This window comes from Salvelinus sp. IW2-2015, linkage group LG32 (assembly GCF_002910315.2).
Source record: "Salvelinus sp. IW2-2015 linkage group LG32, ASM291031v2, whole genome shotgun sequence".
In the NCBI taxonomy this organism is placed as follows: Eukaryota; Metazoa; Chordata; class Actinopteri; order Salmoniformes; family Salmonidae; genus Salvelinus; species Salvelinus sp. IW2-2015.
The window spans coordinates 37,331,581-37,338,642 of NC_036871.1; the positions used below are offsets into that span (position 1 = coordinate 37,331,581).

A 7,062-nucleotide genomic window follows, 5' to 3' on the forward strand; every position below is an offset into this window, starting at 1 on the left:
CTGAGCTGCAAACAGTGAATGTGTGGTGTTCCCTCTCCACACACGTGTTGGCACCTCAGAACTTTGAAGCACTAAGCTATGCCTCACCTCACCGAATGCATCTCCAGATAACGCAACTTTGTAGAGAGTAATGTCAGGAGCATCTCAACTCCAGAGCCCCCCCCCCCCCACCATCGCCTCTGTATTTCACACAACATTTGACACCTGAGCCTCAAAGATATATCATGTATAGAACCCAGAGGCATTGGGGTGCGTGTTGGAAGGGGTTGCATGTGTTTGTATGTGATTGTGTGAAGGGTGTGAGAGTGTGTGTCGTGTGTATGTGTTACACGGCAAGGTCGTCGGGCCGGGCTCGGACACTGCTGGTCTTCTGGCCCTGCTCAGCCTTCGGGCGTCCGCCGCTATGAAAACGGGGGCTCGTGCATCTCCACCCGGGTCACCGGTACATCATCAACGTGCGTTAGGCAGCGCCGCCTCGCTTCCTCTTCTTCTGCTGCTGGTGCTCCTCACTCCTTCTCGATTTCCCAGGGGGAGGGTGGAGGAACGGGAGTCGGGGATAGGAGGGGCAGTGTCGGTGGAGGGGGTGACTCTCCTGGTCAGAAGAGGTGGGGGAGGAGGAGGAGGGTGGCGGAGAAGGGGAGGAGGGAGGAGGAGGGTAGGAGGAGGACTTGGAGCATCCAGAGTCTGCAGCTCCATGGCCATGTTGGCCCAGTTCTGCTCCACGGACTGTGCTGGCCACTGCCCTCGCTGCGTAGAAGGATGTGGAGGAGCCTCCAGCAGGAAGTCTTCATGGAAAGGGTCCATCTTGAGTTCGCCGCCTCTGCCTGCTGCTCGGATAAAGCGCCGTGGTGTTTGCCTGCTCGTTGGGCAGGTACACCACATTCACGCCACCAGTACGTGGGCAGGCAGTTGAGGGCCGGTGGGCGATCCCCTCCTGGATCATATTGGACTCCACCGCCTCGTCTCTGCCAGGGGGAGCGCCATTCGTCGTCGGGCAGGCGCAAACTCGTTGCTGACCCTGCTTCACCTTCTTCCATCCAGGTGGTATATCTCCAGCAGGTTGAGCAGGCAGGGAGACCAGGCTACCACCAGCATGAAGATGATGAAGATGGTCTTCTCTGTGGGGCGTGAGATGAAGCAGTCAACCGTGTTGGGGCAGGGCAGCGACCACACTTATACAGGGGGCTGAGCTGAAGCCATACAGGAAGTACTGACCCAGGATGAAACCCACTTCGAACGCGTCTTGAAGATGATGTTGAACACGTACGTGCGCAGGAGAGCCCCCGGATGCGGATTTTACCGTGCTCGTCTCTGATTGGGGGCTTCTTCCTTTTCCCTCCTCCTCCTCCGTTCCTGTACAGATTGGTCTCTCTCCTCCTGGTGCCGGCTGGCCTTCCGCTGCTCCTCCTCCTTCTCCGGCGTTTCTCCTCCATGCGGACAATGTGCAGCACGTGTCCCAGAGTAGATCAAGGTGGCGTGGACACGAAGATAATCTGCAGCACCCAGAAGCGGATGTGCGAGATGGGGAAGGCTTCGTCGTAGCACACGTTCTCGCAACCGGCTGCTGTGTGTTGCAGGTGAAGTCACTGCTCGTCACCCCACACTTCCTCCGCAGCCGCCCCCAGGACCAGGATACGGAAGATGAAGAGGACTGTCAGCCACACCTGGACACAAGGGACATAAGCCACATAAGAGGGCATAAGGGGAATAAAATGGTCAATCAATCAAATAACTGTATAAAATGTATCAATCGATCAATCAGTCACCTTGCCAATCACGGTGGAGTGTTCTTGAGCGTTCTCCGCAGCCGCCCCAGAAAGCTCAGTCACCCATGCTTCACACGATTTCTAGCCTGGGGAGAGAGAGCACAGGCCTGGGGATGAGTAGCAACTGGTGAGCCTGGGTGGGGAGAGGCTGAGGGGAATGGCTGGGGGGAGAGGTGGGAGAGCTGGGGAGAGAGGAGGGAGAGATGCTGAAGAGAGGCAGAGAGAGGTTGGTGAAGCAGGAGAGAGGTGCACGATAGAGAGGTGGGGGAAAGCTGGAAAGCTGGAGATAGGTGGGAGCAACAGAGAGGGAATAGGTCTGTGTAGGCACCGACTGGGATGAGAGGGAAGAGAGGGTGGGGAGAACACACACAGAATGAGAGAGCATAGGCCAGGGAGAGGAGCACAGGCATGGGTGAGTAACAACTGAGAGGGTAAGAAAACAGGAAAGGGAGGTGGGGAAATGAGAGAGGGGACATGAGAGAAGAGGGGAATAAAAACTTTGAATGAAAATGTACAGGTTCAGAAACCAAAACAAACATTGGTGGAGTTACCTCTGTTTGAAGCCATAATATTACAAAGATTTACTTTCATCTTATGCACACACATTGTACCCATCCTATGCACTTTCTGCTCCCGACATCACTCTGTGAAGTCACACAATCTCTCAGTCAAGCCAATGCGTTTGGCACTGAAGGAGGCAGCGGGTTGCATTTAGGAGGCGGCATGATTCCTTGTTCTACATAAAGGATACATATCTGCTCTAATATATTTTATCTGAAGGTTCTGTAATGTGGCATTCCACTCAGCAGCCCAGAACAGCTGTGGAGACCACCGAACAACACTCGTCTCCCTCAGACACAGGATGGACGCCATCGAGTCAGTCATAAGGGACTAACAAGCTGCCTTGATCACTTTCACTCTCGACCGGCCACATACTTCTCTAATACATTCTCTAATCACAGTACTGGAGACTGAGGTTAAACGCGCCAATAACAAATCCTGAGCACCACCATTGTGCTTCTTCCAGGCCTACTAGAATCATTAGCAGCAATTCAAAGGAAAGTTTTTTCCCAATACTGACATTTTACAGTTCTATCAATTTGAAATCAGCTACAATTGAGAATCCAGTGGCCACGGCAACTTCTGAACACATTGCAAAGCAGACCCAAAGAGAACCAGATATCCAATGACACAAAAAAGCACCCAAAGCAGTGACAGACGGTGGACTTACTAAAATGTTGTTGTATTGTCAGTGATAAATCCATCGACTAGTGGTTCAAAAGAAATACAATACCTGGAAGCAAAAAACAAAATCATATCAGTTATGAATTGCAATTATAATTGTCATTGTCATTTAAATATGCTTACATTACCCAAATACCCAAATTAACCATTCTTTTGTATGCCTATTGTCCATGCAACTTACGATATAGACACTTCGGAGATGAGTGGAAAACTCAAATATTTTTAGACTGGCTTCTACAAGCCTACTGGCCACCAATAAAAAATGTATCATGTCTTCAAAGTCAAAAACCTACATCATCTTCCCCCAAAATGTCTCTTTCTCTGAAATAGGTGACTTTGGTGTTTCTAATTGGACAGACTACATGGAACCATGAACCCTATGAATGCCACAGAATGATAGCGATAGACATATGTGTTTTGTTTTGAAAGGCAGATTTAATTGAGGAATGTATACAATCCATCCATAGGCCTGTCTGTGTGTTGCTGGGCAAGCGGGTTACAATGGCTGGCCATCTGTGGCAGTCTGAATGAGTACATAACAGCCTGGGAGGAATGTTCGGATCATCAAAACACAGAACTGCTGATGAGGGGAAATATTTGCCCCGGATCGACTGATATGCATTTACAGAGGGCTCTATATCACCAATGCATAGATACAACAACAAAAACTGATCCCAGCTGCATTACTCTCCTGTTACAAACTCCTGTTTGGACATGAAGTGGTTTTACAAACTTTGAAAACAAGGACCGATTTTCCCCATGTTAAAACACAGGCAGGCTGTTACTGTAAAATCTATGATTACTATGATTACCACAGTATCCCAATCTATCGATTTTATGGTGCATTGTTGCTGAATGTAGCCCATATTAGCTCAAKTCAAATCACTGGCCTTCTACAGTTCAATATTAATTTCAATAGATGACTCCATGGTCGTTATGCCTGGCCTAGCCTACTCAATAACGCGCTGGTATCAAAGTGGTGCAATACCCCTCTATAATGACAGTATGTGTCGAGCTGCACAGTATATGTGTTGATCCTTTGGAGGTTTTGATGAAATACCGTCTGTCACCTGTGACAATAGAGAAGCTGCCAGACGCGCATTGTGCTCCTTGGCAKTGGCTATTGACGGGGATCAACGGCATTGTGTTCCAGCGGCCGCACCATTTAACTCTTTGACCACACTGACCCAAGTTATTTAAATATATAAACCTTGGGCAGTAGATATCCTAACAGAATACTTATTGATACAGTAATTGATTGCAYGCTAAGTCAAGTCAACATCACTCGCATTGGAATTGGTGAGCGTAAAAGTGGCTACTTGTCGTTCCCAAATAAGCATAAGGACAGGGTGGATGGATAGACTCCKCAAGCCTTGGCCACTTGAAGCAATATCCGGTGGTCACTGAAGCTATCCAAATTTTGAAAGGGTTGGAAAATCCTACAGACCTTCCCAGGTAGAAAGATCCCTCCCCTTCCCTCTCACTCCCCAGCTCTGACAGCTTACCAATCTCCGTTGACAGCGGCCGGCCAAAACTTTTTTCCGGAAGCGTCGCGATCTGCGTTCTCTTCTTTTCTCCCGCGGGGTTCGAGGCCAGGCGTGCGCGTGAGAAAGAGAGCGAACAAGAGAGAGAGAGAGACAACGCGAGGGTGAGCAAAGCGAAGCTAGTCTAAGGGCGCGTGTGGAACCTGGAGATGGGGTCCCGCAAAGCGCAGCGGCTGCGTCCCGTGCCCAGCCATCGGTACTGTCACATTGTGTGACCATCCATGAGTGCACGCGTGGGGGAGGGTGGGGGCGGCGTCGCCCACCCGTCAACCCCCCGTCACCTCTCATCCCACCCTGCCACCCTGCTCTTCRGAAATTCCACACCAGGACTCCAAAATTGTGCARGGCGTCTCCGTGCGCAGGGGGGAAATGATGGCCWTGACAATGTTGGAGAGTAGGCCTAAATGCATATAGATGAGTTAAAGTACAGGACTGGATGTTCCTCTCCCATATRATCTGTACTATCTGAACATCTTCTTTGTGCACTTTGTATATTTTTTGTAGTACTCTATTTTACATTTGTGCTATCTGAAAATAATATATATATATATATATATATATCACATCTCATGATTAAGTGCTGGGATGTGCTTCCTCAGGCCCACTAACACAACCACATGATTTACCAACATCTGACCACCCACCATCACCCAAATTGTGAAATGCAGCTTTGCTAAAATGTGTCTCAATGATCAGACAGTATATCAAATATCTAATATTTTTATTTCACGAGTTTTTAAAACACACACATCCTCTGTAGGTCATTGCATAAGCCTTTACTCATAGTACTCTACTGGCGCGAGAGAAAGAGAGTGAACAATTGAGAGAGAGAGAGACAGCGCGAGGGTGAGCAAAGCGATGCTAGTCTAAGGGCGCGGTGTGAACCTGGAGATGGGGTCCCGCAAACGCAGCGGCTGCGTCCCGTGCCCAGCCATCGCTACTGTCACATTGTGTGACCTCCATGAGTGCACGCGGGGGGAGGGTGGAGGGGGGGGCGTCGCCCACCCGTCAACCTCCGTCACCTCCCATCCCACCCTGCCACCCTGCTCTTCCGAAATTCCACACCAGGACTCCAAATTGTGCATGGCGTCTCCGTGCGCAGGGGAAAATGATGGCTTGACAATGTTGGAAAGTAGGCCTAAATGCATATAGATGAGTTAAAGTACAGGACTGGATGTTCCTCTCCCATATTATCTGTACTATCTGAACATCTTCTTTGTGCACTTTGTATATTTTTTGTAGTACTCTATTTTATATTTTGCTATCTGAAATAATATATATATATATTACATCACATCTCATGATTAAGTGCTGGGATGTGCTCCTCAGGCCCACTAACACAACCACATATGATTTACCAACATCTGACCACCACCATCACCCAAATTGTGAAATGCAGCTTTGCTAAAATGTGTCTCAATGATCAGACAGTATATCAAATATCTAATATTTTTATTTCACAAGTTTTTAAAACACACACATCCTCTGTAGGTCATTGCATAAGCCTTTACTCATAGTACTCTACTGTGATTCTACGAATGCTATTGTCAGTGTATTTACAATGTTATCTCTTCATTACCAACATCACAATTCCACAATTCTTGTTGTCTGTCTGTCTGTCGTCTGTCTGTCTGTCTGTCTGTGCTGTCTGTCTGTCTGTCTGTCTGTTGTCGTCTGTCTGTCTGTCTTCTGTCGTCTGTCTGTCTGTCTGTCTGTCTGTGTCTGTCTGTCTGTCTGTCTGTCTGTCTGTCTGTTCTGTCTGTCTGTCTGTCTGTCTGTTTGTTTGTAGGCCTGTCTTTGCCTGTGAGGGGTCAGTGGCCATGTGTGAATATTGGCCACTAGATGGGTAGTGACTCCTGTGACTGAAGCGGGGAAGGGAGATCTTCTGTACGTGTCTGGAGTGGACTACACAGTGTTTACACATATTTATGATTCGGTGTGTTTGTGGTGTACTGTAGGCTACTTATGTTTTGCACGTCTGTGTGTGCATAGTACGCTATGTCTATAGCTCCCCCGTCCTCACACCGCCTTGCTGCAGGTGGACCCAGACGAAGAGGACGACAACAACTTCTCATTCTTCTTGTTCTGCTGCAGAGTCTTGTCTTTGAAGAGGTTGAGGAACAGTTTGCACCCTTCCTTTCTGTTTCCCCCCTCTGCGCCGGGATGACGGGCACCGAGCGATAGCCTTGGCGACCAGGTAGGCCAGTTCGGCCATGTTGAGTGCCATACAGACGCAGGAGGAGGGCCATGAAAACGGTGAAGACTGTTTTTTCTGTGGGGCGGGAGACAAAGCAGTCCACCACATTGGGACAGGGCCACTGGTCACACTGGACCAGCCTGGGCATTCTGGAGCCGTCGTACAACACGTATAGAGCATACCTGGAGAACGAAGGTGAAGATAAGGCTTAGAACTACAGATGTAGCATCTTTATTTGAGCCAGTTTGCAACAGCGGGTAAATAATCCTACAGCAACAGGAAATGTGAATTTATGTGGATATAACTAATG

General features: G+C 48.8%; 2 pseudogenes; both read right to left on the reverse strand.

Annotated features, from left to right (window-relative positions):
- Positions 1-325: 325 nt before the first annotated feature.
- On the reverse strand, positions 326-5,518 carry LOC111956462 (gap junction alpha-3 protein-like; annotated as a pseudogene).
- A 797-nt stretch (positions 5,519-6,315) lies between these two features.
- LOC111956463 (gap junction beta-2 protein-like) overlaps positions 6,316-7,062 on the reverse strand; it is a 4,433-nt pseudogene continuing 3,686 nt past the window's right edge.